The sequence below is a fragment of the Salvia splendens genome, chromosome 19 (genome assembly GCF_004379255.2).
Source record: "Salvia splendens isolate huo1 chromosome 19, SspV2, whole genome shotgun sequence".
NCBI classification, from domain to species: domain Eukaryota; kingdom Viridiplantae; phylum Streptophyta; class Magnoliopsida; order Lamiales; family Lamiaceae; genus Salvia; species Salvia splendens.
In genome coordinates this window covers 9404603-9427928 of record NC_056050.1, presented here as the reverse complement: position 1 = coordinate 9427928, position 23326 = coordinate 9404603, and the positions used below count along the sequence as shown (strand labels likewise).

Sequence of the window (23326 nt, the reverse complement as noted above, 5' to 3'; positions counted from 1 at the left end):
TAGTCACGATTTTCCCGTGCTTTCTATCCTTAGGAAGTTCGGTCGTGACAGAATGGTATCAGAGCGAGGTTTTTCCTTCCGCTCTGGACCGAGAGTCGTTTATTCAATCTAGTCTAGACTCGTTTCGCTAGACTAAAAGAGTATCCGTTTAAAGCTCAACACTCCGCCTCGCCGCGCTCAACATGAAATAAGGCAAAAGTTGAAACGAAGCATAATAGAAGTGATAGAATGAATGGAGCGCAGAAAGGTGCGAATTCCAAAGGACGATGAAATGATGAGACAAGGATAACCTTGTGAAGCGCGGTTTGCGTTAGATTGAAGGATAGACGAAGTTGCAATGGTACCACGATTATAAAATACGAAACATCTATCCTTAGATGATAACTTAACAAGAAAAGAACTGTTATGACTTTTTCCTATGGAAATTGACAGGTACATGCACGGTAACACGCATGACGTTCTCTACGCGTTTTATCTTTTCTACCTCGCTTATTCTTTTTCTACGATTGGTTGCTAAGGGAACTTACTTTTATGTAGATGGCGATCACGATCCACGCACCGCTAAGGGGAAGGTACGTCAAGAATGGATTGCGGGCGGTGGAGATGTATCGCGAGTTCGAGAGGGACGCGAGGGCCCCTTTGATATCTTATGTCGCCGATTACTTGACCTTATGGCGGGATGCTCATGGCTGTGGAGTGAGGCACTATGAGGGAATCAAGAGATTGATTGATGGACTACCAGCACCTTGGAATAGGTGGGCCGACGAGGCTTCACGGTCATACACCTGGCATAAGCTTCCCGACTACAGCATGCAGGGAGACATGCATGGTTTTGTGAAGGTTCTCTTGGAAGCACTGGTCGATGCTCGTGGTGGACCGCCACCCTATGCTCCTCCTAGGAAGGAGACGTCCTCATCGAGCCGCAGTCCCTACAGCTGGGGTCGATACGAGAGTGAGACGCCGCAACCAAACTGCCCTAAGAGGAGAAGGCTTGGGATGCGCACCTCCGCACCTCCCGCGACGGAAGTTCTTGTAGTCGATGAGCATATCGACGACGCTACTGATGTGCGGGAGAGTGGTGAGGAAGAGGAAGAAGATCCCCTTGAAGACGAGGAGGATCCCATGGAGGATGAGGAAGACCCCGAAGAAGAGCCCCTTGCAAGAGAGGTTGAAGTTAATAGCGAGGAAGGGGCGAATTATGAGAGAGCTCCCGAGGAGTAGTGTTCTTTTACTGTTTTGTTAGTTTCGAATGTTTTGTTTTGACGAACTATGTAGTAGTTTCTTTTGACGTTTGTTTTTCCTTCCCTGTTTCAAAGACCTTGTGAAACACGTACTTGTTGGTTTTAAGATAATGAAGTTTCCCGTTGTTTTATCGTTGTGTTCGTTTTACCATGTTGTGTATGGAAAGTTGTGTTATCGCTTTGGAAAGGTTGTGTGGAGTGGTGATGGTAAAGTTGGTTTTTATACTAATGCATGTGTTGAACAGAATGCCTCCCCGACGTGCCGCAGTTCACCACGAGAATGGGGCAAGCAACGAGACCCAAAGCAGTGTGGGTCCTGAAGAACAACCACCACCACCACCTCCACCACCGCCACAGCCGGAACGGAACATCGAGAAAGAGTTCCGAAAGGAACGTCCTCCCGTGTTCGATGGAATGGGAGATCCAACCAAGGCTGAGACCTGGATTCGGGCCATAGAACGCATCTTTAAGTTCTTGAGGTGCACTGACCAGGAGCGCCTATCGTGCGTGACTTATCAGCTCACCGGGTCCGCAGAATTCTGGTGGGAGACTAAGCAACGGACAATGACGCAGGAGCAGTTAGACACCCTGACGTGGGAAGACTTTAAGGAGGAACTGTATGACAAATACATTCCAAGGAGCTACCGTAAGGCAAAGGAGGCCGAGTTCTACAATTTAAAACAGGGGCGGATGACTGTGACAGAATATGACCGTGCCCTATGTGACATGTCTCGTTATGCACCCGAGCAAGTAAACACCGATGAGAAGATGGCGGAGAAGTTTTGTGCCGGTCTGAGGCACGAAATCAGGATGGCGTTGGCATGCCGTGGTAGACTCTCGTATGCCGAGTCATTATCTCGTGCGTTGGACGTGGAGGAAGCGATGCCACGGGAAAGGACGGTTATACCCACTACTCCAACACCGCCGACCTCACAGCAGAATTTCCGGGATAAGAGGAAATGGGATGGGAATCGCGCACCCTTCGACAACAAGAGGTTCCAGAGTACCCCAAACTCTTCCCAGGGAAAAGGAAAGCAAGCTGCTCCCTTCCAAAGTCGAGATTTCCGTCAGAGAGCACCTCCTTGTGCCAAATGTCAGAAGAACCACATGGGAGAATGCAGAGTTGGGACCAACGTGTGCTACAAGTGTGGTGGAGTCGGACACTTCGCCAAAGAGTGCCCGAGCAACAACAATACTGGAGGTGGGGGAATGCCGAACGGACCCCGAGGGAATCCTACACCACCTCCACAGCAGCAGCAGCGTCGCCAACCATACCCGACTCAAGCTAGGGCCTATGCCTTGGGACGCAAGCAAGCGAAAGCCCCACAGGGAGAGCCGAAATAAGAAAATCTGGCAGGTATGGGAACATTACTTGACATGCCTGTTGCTGTTCTGTTTGATACGGGTGCGTCGCACTCTTTTATATCGCACTCCTGCGTGAATGCTTTAAGACTGCCTGTTGATGAACTTGAACATGAGATGAATGTGAACTCACCGGTAGGAGGCCTTGTAGAAATTTCACAATCTTGCTCGAACATAGAACTCACGGTGGGAGAACTTAGTTTAGTGGCGCACAACTTGCACGTTATGCTGATGCATAATGTGGACATTATTCTGGGGATGGACTGGCTAGCTGAAAACTATGCCACTATCCGATGCCAAGAGAGGTAAATCTCGTTACAAACCCCGGGGAAGGAGCCCTCTACCTTCCACGGAATTTCGATGAATCAACGAACTTGTGTGATATCAGCACTTCAAGCAACCACGATGATTAGAAAGGGGCGTCCGGCCTATCTCGTGTATCTACAAGGACATGACAAGAAAGAGAGGAAAGTTGAAGATGTGGCAGTGGTACGTGAGTTTCCCGACGTATTTCCCGATGCGTTGCCAGGCCCTCCTCCTGACCGACAGCTAGAGTTTACTATCGATCTGGAACCAGGAGCCGCACCTGTATCGAAAGCGCCATATAGGATGGCACCGAAGGTGTTGGAAGAACTCAAAATCCAGCTACAGGAACTACTGGACTTGGGTTTCATCCGACCGAGTGTGTCACCGTGGGGAGCACCAGTGCTGTTTGTGAAGAAGAAAGACGGGACACTAAGAATGTGCATAGACTATCGGGAATTGAACAAGTTGACTCTCAAGAATAAGTATCCTCTACCGAGAATAGACGACCTGTTCGACCAACTCAGGGGAGCAGGAGTATTTTCGAAGATGGATTTAAGGTCGGGATATCATCAGTTGAGGGTACGAAGGGAGGACATACCCAAGACGGCTTTCCGAACGAGGTATGGGCATTACGAGTTTGTAGTAATGCCATTTGGACTGACAAATGCACCGGCGGTATTTATGGACTTAATGAATCGAGTATTCCATCCATACTTGGACAAGTTCGTCCTGGTATTCATAGATGATGTGCTAGTTTACTCGAAGGATAAAAAGGAACATGAGGAGCATCTAAGGATCACACTGGAAACACTCCGAACAGAGAGGTTATACGCCAAGTTCAGTAAGTGTGAATTCTGGCTAAAGGAAGTAAATTTTCTGGGGCATGTTGTGACAGCCGAAGGGATTCGAGTTGACCCCGCAAAGGTGGAGGCCGTACAACAGTGGAAGGCGCCAAAGACCCCAAACGAGATTCGGAGTTTCCTTGGTCTGGCGGGATACTACCGAAGATTTATTGAAGGATTTTCTAAAATCGCAAGACCAATGACTCAACAATTGAAGAAGGGGACCAAGGTCAATTGGACACCGGAGTGTGAGGCTAGCTTCCAGTTGTTGAAAGAGAAATTGACCACCGCACCTGTTCTAGCCGTGCCGGAACTGGGAGTAGACTACGTGGTTTACACTGATGCATCGAAGATTGGACTGGGGTGTGTTCTGATGCAGAATGGTAAGGTGATTGCCTACGCTTCGCGGCAGTTGAGGCCACACGAGTTGAACTACCCTACTCATGACTTAGAACTAGCGGCTGTTGTGCACGCATTGAAGATTTGGAGGCACCACCTCTATGGAGTTCGGTGTGAGATTTTTACCGACCATAAGAGTCTGAAGTACTTCTTTGAGCAGAAAGATTTGAACATGAGGCAACGCAGATGGCTCGAGCTAGTCAAGGATTATGATTGTGGTATTAACTACCATCCGGGTAAAGCAAACGTGGTGGCGGATGCTTTGAGCCGGAAAGCTCAACCGCAGTTGGCTACTTTTCTCACTCAGGAAGCGGAGTTGATTCGCGAATTTAGCAAGATGCGATTGGAGGTGGTGAGAGCTCTGGAAACTGTGAAGGGAACGATTGCCACCTTGGTAATTGCGTCCGATCTACGAACGAGGATAATAGAAGGGCAACACAATGATGGAAGTTTGGAGAAAATTCGACTGAAGGTGAGGAAGGGCGAACAAGAGAAGTTTCGAGAAGAGGCTGATAATGCTCTCACCTACGAGGGGAGATTATGTGTGCCAGGCGACGAAGGACTTCGAAACGAAATTTTGACCGAAGCACACGAGACTCCATACACCGCCCATCTTGGAAGTACAAAAATGTACCAGGACTTGAAGGGATCATTTTGGTGGGATGGAATGAAGAGGGACATAGCTTCGTTTGTAGAGAGATGTTTGGCATGTCAACAAGTAAAAGCTTTACATCAACGACCCTATGGGAAGTTGCAACCGTTGGAGATTCCGGAGTGGAAATGGGAACATATCACTATGGATTTTGTGACAGGCTTACCAAAGACCCGGCAAGGGAATACGGCCATTTGGGTAATCATAGACCGCCTCACCAAGAGTGCGCATCTTATACCTATCCCTATAACTCATGGATCCGACAAGCTAGCTCGGATTTACGTAAAAGAAATCATTCGGCTACATGGAGTACCAGTGACAATCACGTCAGACCGGGATACAAGGTTTACTTCAAGATTTTGGATAAGTCTGCAACGGGAGCTTGGTACACGACTGAATTTTAGTACTGCTTTCCATCCACAAACCGATGGACAGTCCGAGAGAACGATTCAAACTCTTGAGGACATGCTAAGAGCTGTGGTGCTCGACAGAGGAGAAAATTGGGAAGTAGTACTACCTTCTTTTGGTGACTGGAATTGAAAGGTGAGTCTGAAATTGGGGGAAACGAAAATTGAATGGAGTCCACCGCCTGCCGATGTTCCTACCACATAACACCTTTTTAAATCGTTAGTTATGTAATCAAGCTATTGCTAAATGGGGTCCTGCAGAGCACCTCAAATTCCCAAAGTGTAAACTACACATTTTCCGATTTGAAACTCGGAGATAATCGGACTCACAGTTTCTAAACGCCGCACCTCAAACCCACCAAAAAGTCGTCGGTTCTCTGTTGCCCGACCTCTACCATCGTGTATTAATTCAAATATCGTTCTCCATTTCGCACTCTACTGCCCTGTAGTTTCAGAGAAATCCGTCGCGGCGGCAACCGGTATGCATTGCCAGTCACCGGATTTCTGTCCCCGCCGCTGCCGCTGTGAGAAATTACGCGAAGAGGATTTGAGGGATGAGGAGAGGAGGAAATGGAGGGGTAAATGAGTAACTAGGCTTCTATTTCTAGATGGTCTAGAATTAAAAACCACCTATTTAGACAGATTTGTTTTTGAGTTTTTTTGAACAGAATAGTGCGGGCCTTTTTTATTTTTTAGGGCTTGACAGAAATTAATGCTGGATCATGAACGCCCACTTACTCCCAGAATTGAACTTATTTCTAGCCATATGAAGGAACATTAACACGCCCGGGAGTTGGAATTTGAATTTTGAAGTGGCACGTATGAGGCACACGTACAAAGCATGTGATTGGTTGAACATGTGGGACGCTGGTGCGCGACATGCACAAACCGAACCGGCCCGGCGGTTAACCGCCGGTTCGGGCCCGCCGGTTCATGAACCGGAACCGGAACCGGAACCGGAACCGTCCGGAGGGTTGCCGGTTAACACGGGCCGGTTCAGGGTCGGTGAATTGTGAACCGTGAACCGGTGGTTCAAAACCGGCGGTTCGGCGGTTTGAACCGCCGGTTCAACCGAATTTAAAAAAAAAATTATTTATAAAAATTGATTTTTATATTTAAAATCAATATTTACAAACAAATGAATACAAGAAATTCGTAATAGCCCATATATATTTGATGGGCTTGCGAATTTATGAAACCATTCTTGGTTGTTTCTCTTTTATAGAAACATCCTTGAATGTTTTATGTTCCACTTTCGATGTGGGACAAAATCATTCTTGGTTGTTTCTCTTTTATAGAGACATCCTTGAATGTTTTATGTTCCACTTTCGATGTGGGACAGACTCATTCTTGGTTGTTTCACTTTTATAGAGACATCCTTGAATGTTTTATGTTCCACTTTCGATGTGGGACAAACTCATTCTTGGTTGTTTCTATTTTATAGAGACATCCTTGAATGTTTTATGTTCCACTTTCGATGTGAGACAAAATATGTTGAAGTACTTTCTTTTATAACTACATGTTTAGAGCATTCATTCATCTTTTTCCAATGTGGGATACAAAACTTTCTTTTGTCTTCTACTTTTCTTCATGTTTTGTATGATATATATAAACAAAATTATTATTCAAATATATTCTTGATTGATAAAAATAAAGAATTATTGAGAAATATGATTTGTATATAGAAAATATTTATTTGTATAATAATTATTGTTAGGTTTATACAATTTGTATAAGAATTATTTTTTCAGTGTGTATAATATTATTTATTAGTTAACATATACATAAATTTATAAACATAAGCAAATCATTAATGATAAATAACTAATGAATAATAGTTTATGTAATAATATTTGTTATTATTACATAAACTATTATGTCCTATTAAGTATTGATATTTTTTTAAGTATTGATAATAATATTGGACATAATAGTTTATGTCCAATATTATTTATGTATTTATAAACTATTATGTCCAATATTATTCTATAATAAATTTATGTATTTATGATCAAAGCAAATTATTCTATTTCATTAGTTATTTATGTATATATTTATAAAATATCAATACTTAATATTGGATATAATAGTTTATGTAATAATAACAAATATTATTACATAAACTAGTATTCATTAGTTATTTATCATTAATGATTTGCTTATGTTTATAAATTTATGTATATGTTAACTAATAAATAATATTATACACATTAAAAAAATAATTTTTATACAAATTGTATAAACCTAACCATAATTATTATACAAATAAATATTTTCTATATACAAATCATATTTCTCAATAATTCATTATTTTATCAATCAATAATATATTTGAATAATAATTTTGTTTATATATATCATACAAAACATGAAGAAGTCCTCTTGAATAATCATTCCTCAGATATTTAAGCACTGAGCCTTTCTCATTCTCATATCTAGCATGCCATTCCCTAAACTTCTCAAAAGCTTGGGACTTCTCTTTCAGAATATATATCCATACTTTTCTTGAATAATCATCTATGATGGAGATGAAATACTTACCTCCACCTATGGATTCAGTTGGAGATGGCCCCCAAAGGTCACTGTGAGCATACACAAATGGGGCTGATGAAGTGTGTTTCCCACCAGAAAATGGCAGCTTCTTTGCCTTTCCAAGAATACAAGATTCACATTTCTTTAATATGTCTGAGGCACCTAACTTCATCACTCCTCGTTTAGCCAGTTCTCTGATGCCTTTCTCGCCCACATGTCCAAGCCTAGCATGCCATAGATATAGGTCTTCTGTCTGAGCCACATTCACAGCATCAACCATAGTTTCACCCAGCAAATAATACAAGCTATTCTTTCTTTGAGCCTCCATTACAATTCTGGAGCCCTTTGTTACTCTGAGGATCCCATTACCAGAATCAAACTTGTATCCCTTTGATTCCAACATTCCAAGAGAGATGAGATTTCTCTTGATTTGAGGTATGAACCTGACCTCTGTGAGAGTCTTCACACTCCCATCCCTCACCCTCAATCTGATATTCCCAATTCCCTTGACATTACATATTTGGTCATTACCTAGCATCACTGAACCTTCCCAAGATGATAATTCTTGAAACCAAGACTTGTGGGAACAAATGTGGAAGGAGCAACCTGAATCCATGATCCAGCATTCTTCAATCTTGGCCCCTGAGTGGATATTCAAAGCCTCATTATCTTCAACATCCTGAGCCAGATCAGCGGTCTCTGCATTCCCAGTCTTTTCTTGTTCTTGTTTTTTCTTCCAAGCAAAACAATGCTTCTTCAAATGGCCCGGTTTCTTGCAGTAGTGACAACTTCTTTTCTCCTTCCACCCCCCACCTTCTTCCTTCTTCTGGAACTTCTTCTTGGAACCCTTCTTGATCTGATTATTCTTCAAGTACAGGCTCTCAGCCACTGGGTCAGATTTCTTAATGTCAGCCCTCTGCGATTCTTTCAGCTTTAATGCAGAATGTATTTCCTCATAGGTAACTTTAGCCTCTCTCCCAAGAAGCACTGCATCCTTGAAGTGCTCATAACTCTTGGGCAGGGAATTGAGCAACATTAAGGCCTTATCTTCATCCTTAATCACCTCATCAATGTTTTCGAGATCATCTATGCATTTCCCAAACTCCTCAAGCTGTTCAGTAATGCTCTTTCCATCTGAAAACTTGAAGGCAAGAAGCTTCTGCTTCAAATGTAGCCGATTCGCTAGAGACTTAGTCATATACAATGACTCAAGTTTTGTCCATACCCCTGCAGCCGTCTCTTCTTTGGATACTTCCCTCAGCACCCTGTCTGTAAGATTTAATATCAGGGTGCTATAGGCCTTTGGTGTCTTGTAATAGCAAGGGTTGCCCGTGTAAAGGCTTCAATATTTCCAACATGATATTCGTACAAGCTCTCGATGACCCTTTTGTCGGTACTCGAGTTTGGTAATGTGAAATGAAGCAGGGATATTAACGTTGGCGACAAAATTGAAACTTTAGCATTGTTGAGATATTCTTCTAAGCTTGGTGTATATCTACTATAGTACCATTCTGCCTCTTTCAAATATCCTTCAGCCAAGCTTAACCACTGCCATTAATTTATCAATAGATAGAAAGAATTACAATTTGTTTCACAAGTGTGTACATATTAATTTATGTAGAGGATTAGGGCAAGAAGATACCAATCTATGTAAATATGGTATAGTGATGAAAGGTCGATCTATTAGTATGGGTGAGCAAAAAAACCGGAAACCGAATATCCGAACCGAACCAAATAGAAATTTTGAAATTTGGTTCGTTTATTTCGGTTCGGTTCGGTTTTGAAAATACAAAAAATTTGATTTTTCGGTTTGGTTCGGTTCGGGCGAAGAAAAAAACCGAATAACCGAATTATATATATTCTATTAATTTAATATAATATATTATATTATATATAATATATAGTATATTCCTTTAATAAATTCTACTATATTATATATATTATATATATTATATGTATTATTAATTTTATATTATATATAAATATTCTATTAGTATATATAAAATAAAATAAATTACATATATATATATATATATATTAATATTATATTTATTTTTCGGGTTTTTTGATTTTTTCGGTTTTGTTTGGGTTTTTCGGTTTTTTAAGTTTTGTTTTCGGTTTTTCAGTTTCGGTTTTCGGGTTCGGTTCGGTTTGGATTTTGAACTAAATTCGGTTTTTCTATTTTGGTTCGGTTTTGACAAAAAACCGAACCGAAACTCGAATGCACACCCCTATCTATCAGAATATCATATGCCAACCCTGACACAAAGTTGTATAGTGCCAAATAACAAACTTGCATGTAATAAGATGCCAACCCTGACACAAAGTTGTATAGTGCCAAATAACAAACTTGCATGTAATAAGGAAGTTGGCTTACTGATTCAGTGTCCCATCTGAAATTAATATCTTAAATCAAATTTCTAATTCTACTAAGATCATATATTAGCTAGGCACGGTGTAATCAATTGCTAACTTTTCTTAAATTGCGAATTTACTAACTCATCAACGCAGTATCTAAAAAAATGTCGGCACGATAACATTAGTATTTCAATACAGATTTAATTGACACACTTATGTCTTTGTGTTGACATACTAATATCATCGCGTTTAATATACTGCACTGATGAGTTGACAATTTAGCAATTTAAGAAGAGTTAACATTATAACGCACTCCAGCTAGGAAGATAACATATATACTCACCTCCGGATTGTGTCAGTAAATAGTTGCAATTCATCTAATGTGCCATACACATCATAAACATCATCTATAATTGTGACAAAAGTAATAATAATGACTGCCATTTTCCTGTGATATTCATATTGATGAGGCTCAAACAATGCAACAGCCCAAAAGTAGCATTCCACAATCCTATCCCTCACAAATGGGAGCTTTTCAGCTAGGCATGAATTACTCCACCACCTAATTAAATAAAGACATTTTAAGAGATTCAGTTCATGCATAAATAATTCTATATGCATGGACAAACTGTTGTTAATTTCATACCTTGAGACATCTTTGAGTTCTTGTTGATATGTTGTTTGCTTAATATTGAAGTCGAGTTTCGCAAGCTCATGTCTGGCCTCTTTGCGTAAGCATCTAAGAACCATCTTGCATCAAGTGCTTGACTCCTCCAGTGAAGAGGAAGATCCAAAGAATGGCGAATCCACGATAACTGATTATCGTCCATTTCCTCACTAACAAGTTTTTTCTGCAGACATATTCTGGAAAACTGTCTTGCTAGCTCCAACGTGTCTTCACCTTCCGTCAAAAGGAATGATGCTTCGTAAAGTTGTAACATTCCTTTTGTATCGCGAGCAAGGCTTTCCTTGAATTCACGACCCTTCTCGTTCTTGAAACGATTAAATACTTGTGCAAGTGAGATACAAGAAGATTAGCAATCAAAGAAGTCAATTCCTAGCATGTCTTATTTAGTACTCCACCATGGGAAACAATAAAACCATGTTGTCTAAGGAGTCTAAATCCAAGAGCTGTGAAATACAAATCACTTTCATTGTCATGGAAACATTTGGCCTCATCATCTTATATACAATCTAACATCTACTTTATCTCATCTTGGAAAAAATAAGACAGTCCCAAATATTTCAAGTCATCTATTGTTGGAATCGTGATTGGTCAAATAATTTTTTGACTAATAATAAATGTTACATGACATTTAATTTTGTGAAATTAAATACAATAGCGTCGATCTACGTTCCGATTAGATGACCGTAGTATATTCATTTCCTCAAATCCGATTCCTGGTGAGTGAGAAATAATATATTAAAGTTGGTTACAATAGAGCTAGAAATAAGCTATGAGAAAAGACTAAGGGATTAATTAACTAAATGTTAATTATCTCACATCGGGGATAATAAACTTCTTTGATGAAGTATTTAATTAGATGAATTATCATGTGTAATAATTATCATGGAATAAGACGGGTGACAGAGCCCACACTCGCGCGCCGCCGCCGCCCGCCCGCGAACCGCGCACCGGGAGCCTTGGATCTTGGCAATTGGTCTTTGGGCTGTTCTTTGGAGCAGGGTCGTTGAGCGTGGTTCGAGCCCTGCTTGTTCTTTTTAGACCACCCCAAACTCTACGCTACCCCCGACGGGTCCTGGTCCACGTCAGGTCCCTGCTATACTCCGATGCATAACTGGAGTCAAAAGGTCCCTGCTGGACCCCGACGCACAACGGGAGTCAAAAGGTCCCCGTTGGACCCCGAAGCATAACGGGAGACAAAAGGTCCCCTATGGACCCCGACGGTCCATGGTGTATCCCGTCATGTAGCGTGTCCAGGTGCGTCGTGTCTCTTCAGCTCCCAATGGCTAGTGCACCAGTCAATAACCCCCGGTGATTACAGTCAAGCCATCATGACTCACATAATGGCTGTTGACTCCATCAATGCCCCAGCGGGTGGACTTGGCCTATAAATAGGCATGCATCCATTGCATTCTAGACAGAACATACACAAGCATTCTTGCATACACGCTCTCTCCCTCTCTGCATAATCTTCCGGTCGAAGCTCTGCCCCCGCCTTACTCCCGTTCACCGGAGCTCTGCTGCTAGCGGTGCTGCTACTTCAGAGACGAAGCCGTTTTATCTTTGGAGACGACACGCCAAACCGAGACCACTATCGGGGCGTATCTCTTCTTGCGGAAAGAGGACTCCTCGACTCGGCTTACCACTTTCCGCAAGTTTTCCGTGTAATTTGTTCAGTTATTTTCCGTGTAGTTTTCCTTTATTTCCGTGTAATTTTTCGCCTGGCAAGTTAGTCTCAAATTTTTCAAACATCAATCAACTCCAAGTGTTGGACATGCTTCATTTTTTCCTTTAGCAAAATCTTCACTTGCAAAATCAGCTCTTCTCTTCTCTCCTTTTCAAATGCTTTTCGCTCTATGGAAATACATATACATAATATTGACAATGAATGAATATAATTTGCAACTGAATTATTATATTTAGCAAAGATGAATGATACCTTATATGAAGTGTTAACAGACTGAATATAACTGAAATCCCAAGTGAAGGCTGGTAGTTTCCAGAGCGTCGGGTTTGATCAGCATGGCAAGAAACCCAGAGGCGAGGGGCTGGTGCGGTACAAGAGGCTCGCAACGCATTAGAACGTCTCATCCTCTCCAAGTTGCAGAGAGAATTTACTGGCTTGAGGATCATTGCAGGCATGCTAATAGTGTAACGCCGCACTTTTTGAACCCTAAAATTTTTGTATTTAATGGTTTGAAGTCCGTGGATTAAATGACGAGTGAAATTGTTATTTTATATTCTTGTGACCTAAATGGATTTAGGGTTTTGACTGTGCATTGACCGAGTTAACTTCGTTGATTACGTAGCGTGGCTGTTTGAAAAATAGATGTGGGATAAATTTAGTTATTATTCGAATGAGTGGCTTTATTGCCTAGGCGAAATAACCTTTTTACGAGTTTGAATCGCGATGGTGAAATCACAATATGAATTTAAATAATTCATTTCCTCGATGAATATTTATTGGAATCAATTCCACATTGGGTGCCATAAATTAAATAAATTATACAATCCCAATCTTGTGAAAATATAAATTGTGGGCTACACAATTTAAATAAATTAAATCCTAGACTAAATAATCCCAGCGCAGATCTCTTCCCCTCTTCCGTGATCTTCATCTGCAGAATTAGTCAAACACAATTTAACTGTAAAATCAATTACTCTTTTTTACATCCCCTTCACGCTCTCCATAACCGTTCCCCTCTCCGCAGAATTTCTTCCCAAAATAAATCCTCAATAAACTGTCCATTAAGCGGTATATTAATGTCCATACCCTAATCTCTCCGCCTCACAAATCTTGCAGCCACTCTCAATTCACTTTGAATCACAACTCCCTCACGGCGGCAGAGAAAGCAGCGAAAAGAGTCCCATCTTTCTCCTCTCTCAACTTCGATTCCACTAAGAGAGGAGGCACAGAGTCTGACAGATTATTTTTCACACCACACCCATCTCGATCCATTGCTAGTCTCGATTTCTCATCTGATCAGAGGTAATTTCAGAATAAACTACCATTCACCGGATAATTCACACTTTGACACACGAAGCTTGTTTTGATCAGAGAAACGAGAACCAAATCCAGAGAAGAGGGAACAGAAGCCACAATCCTTTGTAAAGCCAGTTTGTCCCCGATCTGTTATTGAAGGTATACTGTCACGACCGCCCTTTAGTGTTAATAAATACGGGCGATCGTGATTAAAAGAACTTAATAAACAGACGAAGGAAACTAGGGTTTCAATAAAGAGTTTGACCAATAATTAATATTTAATAAAAAGGGGCCAAGAGGTTGACATTATCCAAATAATTAGGTTCAAAGCTAAAAGATTGATGAGTAAAAAAACAATGTCTCAGCGGAAGCGTTCAAGAGAAAGAGTGACGTCATGTGTGGAGACACAACGACACTCGTAGTTCACAACTAACCAAACCATGCTTCAATTTTAAATTGCTCAACACCACCAATTGCTCGTCGCCGCTCAACCTGCACAAAGAGAAAACACATGCAGGCTGAGTACTATAAAATATACTCAGTGGGCTCTTCTCGAAAATATTTTCAATAAAAATATCATTTATCATGCCATACATAAGTAACCATCGGGGTTTAGCTTTAGAAAGGCCCGAGGCACTCAAAATCATTTTCATTGTAAAAGTCGACTGATCAGTCATTTTCCCATATACGTTAGCCATATCTGCACATACATGACATGGAATGTGGCCACAAACCAAGTCACTAGACTGGCCAACCTGTATGCTAGCACACGGTCTACCATAGGTGTACACTAATCCAAGTAGGGTTTGCGGTCCTACGAGGACCCGAATTCGATTTAAATAATAGTGGCATAAGCCACATCAGATAGGCACGTTAAAAATCAAATCACGGCATGATAAACGCAGTTTCACTCCCATCGATAAAATATTTAGGACTGGTCCTTATTTAAAAGAAAGCCCACCCCGACTGCTTAATTCTCAAGTACTTTCTTCGCCTTGGTATCACGATTCACTTGCGATGATTCACCTTTAACATTTAGATAATACATAAATCAACGCACTTTTCAAATAAATAAATAAAATGCATGCATCCTAATTAAAGTTATTTATCTTATTTTTCTCAATTTTCGATTATTCGATGGCCGCCCAAGGCGTCGCGTGAGACGCCGGTCGGCCGCTTACGCCCCTAATTCCTCCGTTTGCTCCTCGTATTTTTCTCAATGATATCGAATTAAATCCTAAGATTTAATTAAGCACATGAATTAATCATCAAAAATATTTTCCCTCACAATATGTTTATTTCGGACTTAGGATTAAAATTCCTCGTTCTTGGAAAAGTTTCGAAATTGATTAAATAATTCCTAATATTTATTTAATCCAATGATTAACTTATCGTAATAGTTTTCCCACAATTAATTTAATTATCAACCCAAAGATTTATTCACAAAATCCATATTCTCCACCTTATCTCTCAAATTGAATTTTAAAGCCCAAACCAAATTAAATTGAGCCCAAACTTAAAATAAATCCTCCAATTTAGTTATAAGGCCCAAATCCTTTTAAAATAACAAAGGCCCAAAATCAACTCCCACATCCCCACGCCTATGTCTCCTTCTCTCTCTCGTCGACAAACTCGGAGCTCTCAATCCCGTCGCCTTCCACCGATTCACCGGATGCCCCATCGTCGCTCCCCGGTCTCGTCGACCCTCATGCCGGGGACCACCGCTCGCCGGGAGAACCGGTGCTGCTGTCGCGCCGCTGTCCAGTCGTCGCACCTCCAAACTCCGCCAGAGCCGTCGGTCATCTTCAGCGTCCAGCCACCGCCGGGAGACGCTGTTGTTGCCGCTGATCCGTCGGTGGTCGTGCAGTCGCTGCCGTCGCTGCTGTCCGTTGGCCTGGAGGAGGTTCACGGCGCGGCCGGTTCGTCCACCGTCACTCACTCTTCGGCAGCCTCTGAAACGACACCGCGCAGCCCCGAAACCAACCCGAAATGTTCCGGAACTAACCTGAACAGCCCCGCACAACCCCAAAATTCTCGATTTCAAACTTGCAGATAAGTTCTTACTCAAATTATGTTTCTTTTCGTTCTTAAACAAATTTTTGTTGGAGTTTGGATGTTGATTGAGTTATGTGTGTGTGAGGTTTTGCTTGATAATTGAGTTATTTTCTTTCGCTGCCGGACTCACTCCTCCACTCTCTAACAATGTCAAGAAAGAATGGTTGTAGACGTTTCACAAGTATTATTTCACATAATGTTTGGCAGAACAGGGTGTAACAAGCATGAATTTTAGATTTAGTTTCGGATTCGGTTGATGCAACAAAGTGCTATGCTTGATGTATGGTTTGATAAAAGAGATATTGGAATTGGGGTATACCTTGAACGGATTATGAGAGGATTATCGATAGCTCCCTCTAGGGCTGGCAAAATATACCGAGATACCGAAATACCGCACTTACCGTACCGAAAAAATACCGAAAATACCGCATTTTCGGTATACCGCATTTTTCGGTACGGTATGATACCTTACCGTTAGATTAAGGTACAACAAAGGTATGAATTTTGCATATACCGCGGTATACCGCATCATACCGCATTATACCGCAATTACGGTATATACCGTAATTTTACGGTATATACCGTTAATAATTATATATATTTAATATATTTATTATTTATAAAATTATAATGTTTAATATATTTATTATTTATAAAATTATAATATTTATATTTTCAAAACTAAAGAAAGATTAGTCATTAGAGGCGGTAAGCATTATTCATTTAATATATATGTGATGGAATTTTATATTTTGGACATTTTCTGGATAGATAAAATGTTATTTTCAATATTTTATAAATCAAATAGGTATGATTTGCGGTATACCGCAACACGGTACGGTATACCGCAATGTCGGTAAGGTAAAGGTTTTCAAATATTGACATACCAAATTTTTGGTATACCGCAATGTGGTATACCGAAAAATTCGGTAAGGTATAGGTATGACATTTTCTCATACCGCAATTTGCGGTACGGTATGCGGTATGACATTTTCGGTGCGGTATACCGTAGCGTGCCACCCCTAGCTCCCTCTTTCGAATTTGGTTCTTGATTTCTGCGGAAAAATATTGAATGAGTTGGTTTAAATCATGAAAACTAGAATGAATTTTGTGAGATTATCTTGACAGAATGAAACTTGTTTTTCTTGATTGCAGAGAACGACACGAGAGAATCTGATTTGGAAATAAAATATAATAGAGAGAAGGTGGCTGATGGTAGTTTAGGTTTGGGGAGAGATTTATGTGAGAGAGGGGAGTTGGCGGTTTCAACGTGAGTTGAGGGGAGAGAAAATTCGAAATTCCCTTTTGTTCCTTATTTGAATTAATTTGAATTTATTTGGTATTTATTTGCAGATCACGGTGGAGGAAAATCTCATCAAAGATGAAGAATATCTCTACATAATCTTTATTTAATACTTGAATTAATGTCAGGGAGAATATTTAATTAAGTTAGTTTAATTCACAGTCCATTGTATTTTATTTTAAATTATGCAATCCACAATTTATTTATTATGGACTGGATTTTTATATCATTTATTCAATCAATCAGATCTAACTCGCACATTGAGTTCCTCATGGAAAGCAATTATTTTAAATTCGCGTAGTAATTTATTTCACAAAATTCTAGTCCAACAACCATTCCACTCAACAATTAATTCACGGACCTCGCACAATCAATTGCATTAAATACAAGTGTTCACAAATCAGGTTTAGAAAAACGGGGCGTTACATATACAGTTTCCCCACCCAAACCCAACTCCATACTTATGCATCCATGCACACAACACACTTCTGTCTATTTGCATCTGTGTAGAAATGGTGAATCCAAACATAATTCACAAAATACCGAAACAAATTCTAAAACAGAGAGAAAGATTAAAAACGAGAGAGAGAGAGAATTTTATTGATTGTAAACTCTGGAAAATTACAGATGCAAAAAACACAAATGAATCAGCTCCATTTATACTACTTGAGCTGATTCCTAAAGAGAGCAAGCTAGAAGAAAATATCTATCACAACCGTAAATGACAGCTGTGAAACTAACTTCCTAACTAACTCTAACGGCCACTTTATTTAAACTCTTTGTTGGCCGACTTTCTTCATTCCTCAGTTGTTGGCAGCTTCAACACCCCCTCTCAAGATGGACAATACAAACTGTGGAAGTTCATCTTGCCAAGAATGCTTCCAAATGCAGAAACTCCCAATCGTTTAGTAAAGATATCAGCCAATTGTTGATCATTTCGGATGGGCATAGGTTTGATCACACCCTCTAAGTACTTTTCCCTCACAGTATGACAATCAATCTCAATGTGCTTCGTGCGTTCGTGAAACACAGGGTTAGAACTGATATGAACGGCTGATTGATTATCACAGAACAGAGGCACTGCCTTTTTAACTTCAATACCAAAATCATCCAATAAAGCTTTTGCCCACACTACTTCACATGTTGCATGTGCCATGGCCCTATACTCGGCTTCAGCTGATGACCTCGACACTGTATGTTGCTTCTTTGCTTTCCAAGAGACTAAAGAAGAGCCAAGGAATAGACAATAGCCCGTCATGGATCGCCTTGTATCAAGGCAAGCAGCCCAGTCCGCATCTGAGAAGATGCTAAGTGTGGCATCATTTTTGCTCGGATAAAACAAGCCATGCCCTGGGGTTCTTTTTAGATATCTGAGTATTTTCTCAGTGGCTTCCCAATGTTCATCACAAGGTTTCGACACATATTGACTGAGCTTGTGGACAACAAATGTTATGTCGGGTCTGCTTATGCACAGATATAGTAGTCTGCCAATTTATCTTCTATACTTGGATGAATCCTTCATAAGGTGTCCAGTGTCTTGCTTTAAGTGATTTACTGGATCCATAGGAATTGAAGAAGGTTTGCATCCAAGTAAGCCCGCATCTCTGAGGAGATCCATTGCATATTTCCTTTGTGAGATCAGAATTCCTTCTTTATTTCTTGCTATCTCAAGACCAAGGAAATACTTTGGAACCCCCAAATCCTTGAATTTGAAGAACTGAGATAGGAATTCTTTGAATGACTCTAACATATCTGGACAATCAATTGCAATCATCATATCATCGACATACACAACAACACCAAAGAAGCTGGAATTGTCTTTCTTAAAGAAGAATGAGTGATCTGAGGCTGATTGTTGAAGTCCAAACTTAGCAAATACCTCAGATAGCTTGAGATACCACTGTCTAGAAGCTTGCTTCAATCCATATAAAGATTTATTCAGTTTGCAAACAAGCTTAGATCCACTGGAATTGCCTCCCTCAACAATGAGCCCAGGTGGGAGGTTCATGTATATCTCTTCTTCTAAATCGCCATAAAGAAAGGCATTGTTAATGTCTAAATGTGACAATGTCCAGCCCTTGATAGCAGCAAGTGCAAGCAAGAATTTAACCGTAGTTAGCTTGGCAACCGGGGAGAATGTATCAAGGAAATCAACACCCTCAAGTTGGGTGAATCCCTTAGCAACCAAGCGAGCTTTGAGTCTTTCAACTGATGCATCAGCTTTGAACTTGACCTTATACACCCATTTACAATCAATTGGGATTTTTCCTGAAGGTAAAGGCATGATCTTCCAAGTGTTTGTCTTTTCCAGAGCAGATAGCTCTTCTTGCATAGCTTGCTGCCAATCGGGTGAGGTTGATGCTTGGGAATATGACTTTGGTTCAAAGACAGCAGTCATTAGAACTATGTATTTAAGGTGATGAGGGGATAATTTAGACAGAGAGAAGAAGGCAGATATTGGATATGGTGTGGATGATGAGACTGAGTTGCATAAATAATCAGTCAAGTGGGCAGGGGGTTTGATGAGTCTCCCCGTTCTAGTGACTGGGGCAGAATCTTGGGTGGAGATATTCTGTGAAGCAGGAAGAGTAGGTGAGGCTGGATCAGTTTGTGCGGCTGAATCTTGTAGTGCGGCTGAATCTTTTAGTGCGGCTGAACCTTGCAGTGAAGGAGAGGAATGGTGTTGTGAGGATGAGTTATTATGTGCGGCAGAAGGAAAAGAAGAAGGGTGTAGATGAGAGAAGGGAAATGAGTCTTCATGAAAGACTATATTTCTGGTTATTATTTCTTGCATAGAGTCAAGGCATAAGACTCTATATCCTTTATAACCCGAGGGATAACCAAGAAAGACACATTTGGATGCTCTTGGAGAGAACTTATTCCTATCCCTGTGCAGTGTGGAAGCAAAACACAAGCAACCAAACACTTTCATATGAGTGTAGGAAGGAGGTTTATTGAAGAGAATCTGGAAAGGAGTGGCATTATGAGGAAGAACAGAAGAGGGAATACGATTGATGATGTATGCAGCAGCAAGAACACTGTCACCCCAGAAAGTGAAAGGTAAATGAGATTGAAAAAGTAGGCTTCTAGCCACATTGAGTAGGTGTTGATGTTTCCTTTCCACTCTAGCATTTTGCTGTGGAGTTTCCACACAAGAATGTTGGACCAAGGTGCCAAAAGAAGTGTATAAGGAAGGGAGATTAAATTCTGGTCCATTGTCAGAACATATGGTTTTAATTTTTCTGGAGAACTGTGTAGAGATGGTGTGGAAAAATTGAGTGAGAATGGTTTTGACATCAGATTTGTGTTGCATGAGAAAGACCCACACAAACCTTGATTTATCATCAACAATGGTCAAGAAGTAAGCATAACCGTGTGTGGTGCTTGGGGAAAAAGGCCCCCAGATGTCACAGTGGATCAAGTCAAAAATATCAGAGGCTATGGAATTAGAAAGCTCAAAAGAAGGATGATGTTGTTTAGCCAAAGGGCATATCTCACAAATAGAATGTGTAGTCTTGGAAAAAGAGAGAACATCATGCATAGATTTGAGTTTATTAAAAGACAAATGGCCAAGCCTTTGGTGCCAAACATCAATAGCAACAGTAGAGTTTACACAGAAGCTTGAATCTGAGATAGTGGAAGTAAAATCAGTAGAAACATCAAGGGAATAGAGGTTACCAAGTCTGCTACCCCTCCCAATCACAGTCCCCGGAGAAGCTCCCTGAATTATGATAGAATCATGAGCAAAAGAGACAGAACAAGACAGAGAAGAAGTGAGGGAACTGACAGAAACAAGGTTGAAAGAGAAGGAGGGAACACAAAGCACAGACTGGAGTGTGAGTGTAGGTGTTAGATGTATTGTTCCCATATGAGTGACACTTGCCTTAGCACCATTTGGAAGATTCACAAGAGCATCAAAAACTGGAGATGAAGTGGTAAAGCAAGTGATGTCACAGCAAACGTGGTGTGTGGCACCAGTGTCAAGTAACCACAGAGATGATGTTAATGAAGAAACAGCTACAAAAGGTGAGAATAGAGTGGTACCAGTAAAAGGATTGGATTGAGTGGAGGTGAATGGAGGACTCGGTTGAGGAGCAGGAACATGTGGAGTAGGAGTTGGTGAGGATGTTGAAGTTGATGTGGCAGCAAGCTGGGTATGCAAAAGAGAAATAAGCTGCTGAAGCTGATCAGAGGATGACAAGTTTGATGGTGTAGCCAATGAAGTAGCAGCTGGCTTATCACAATTATCAGAGATAGAGTCTTCAACATAATTCACCACTTTAGAAGAAGAGAAATCTCTGGAGATTGGCTTGCCTCTTCCTTTGCCAAATCCCTGAGGGTAACCATGGAGAGAAAAACATCTATCAACGGTATGATTAGTGCGGCCACAGTGAGAGCATAACAATCTGCCCCGGCCAAAGTTAGAAAATGTTGCATTCACAGTGAAAGGTTGTTCACTGGTGGAGATTGGAGAAGAGTGAATCAGACTTCCATCTATAGTGCGTTGTCTCTCCTCTTGGATAACTAGAGAGAAAGCCTTAGACAAAGAAGGCAGAGGTATTGTTGAGAAAATAGTTGAACGAATATGAGAGTAAGAGGAATTCAAACCGATGAGGAATTGAATTGTACACTCAGCTTCCTGGTGTGTGTGCCATCTCATAGCACTGTTGCATCTACATGTGCCACAAGAGCACCAAGCAGCAGGTTGTGAATGTTTGTATTCATCCCAAACAATTCTGAGGTTGGTGAAGTAAGTACTAACATCAGAATGCCCTTGCACAAGAGCCATAAGTTGTTGCTTGAGTTGATATGATCTCGCAGAATCACCTTGAGAGAAACGTTCACGAAGATCAGACCAGATTTCATGAGCATTATCCAAGTACATAATGCTCGAACATATCGGTGGAGAAACATAATTCTGCAACCACGAGACCACCATACTATTGCATCGGATCCAAGCCGAGAACAATAGATCATCAACTGGCGGTCGTAGCAAAGATCCATCGACAAACTGAAGTTTATTCTTAGCAATTAAAGCAGTAACAACAGATCTGCTCCAATTGATGTAATTGGAGCTGGTGAGAACTTGAGAGACTAGCTGGAGATTTGGATTATCACTAGGATGGAGATAATAAAGACTTGTGTGATCATCAGCTGGAATAATGGCGTCTCCATCGCGATAGACAGCTCCATCGCGATTGGCGCGATTGCCACGATTGACCATTGTGAAGAATAGAGAGGAGATTAACAGAGAGAATGGAGCGGAAGAGAGTGATTTACTTCTGATACCATGTAGAAATGGTGAATCCAAACATGATTCACAAAATACCGAAACAAATTCTAAAACAGAGAGAAAGATTAAAAACGAGAGAGAGAGAATTTTATTGATTGTAAACTCTGGAAAATTACAGATGCAAAAAACACAAATGAATCAGCTCCATTCATACTACTTGAGCTGATTCCTAAAGAGAGCAAGCTAGAAGAAAATATCTATCACAACCGTAAATGACAGCTGTGAAACTAACTTCCTAACTAACTCTAACGGCCACTTTATTTAAACTCTTTGTTGGCCGACTTTCTTCATTCCTCAGCTGTTGGCAGCTTCAACAATCTGTAACCCATCTTTTAATCGAATAATCAATCTGAGGAACCAATCTTTAATTTCACGAAACCAATTAAGAGCGTAACTTGTAAACGGGAAATCGGGCCTGCACACTCTGATTGATGATGAAAGACAGCGGCAGTCTCTGCAGAGCAGCAGCGCCTGTCCAGCGGTGATGGCCAAATCAGCAGCGGCGGCTTCGCGCGACCGTGGAGGGGGCCCTGACCGGCGACAGCTATTGCTCAAACCGATCGATTGGTGCAGTTACGACGGCGAGCCTGCAGTGGTGAGTTTGGGGATTTTTTGTTTTCAATTTGTGTAGGGAGAGAGAGAGTTCACGATGGAATGAGGAATGGGAGAGCTTGGAATGGAGGGTGCACGTAAGGTTTACTTTGGGGAGTATAATTGTTTTCTTTTCCTTCCTGTTGGGCCAGCTCCTCTATTTTTGTTTTGTGCTTCAGGGTAGGTGTTACCTTACCTTTTCATCTAATGGGATGCTGTGTTTAAATCCTTGGGCTAGTGGAGGATGTCTACAATAATTGTTGGGTTAATAATTTGGATCTAATTAATCTCTTGTGGGCCGATTTATCTTTTCGCAA

At 41.0% G+C, this 23326-nt stretch overlaps 1 pseudogene; it reads right to left on the bottom strand.

The window, feature by feature from the left end:
- Window positions 1-9025: 9025 nt before the first annotated feature.
- LOC121779000 lies at window positions 9026-13743 on the bottom strand (annotated as a pseudogene).
- Window positions 13744-23326: the final 9583 nt, after the last annotated feature.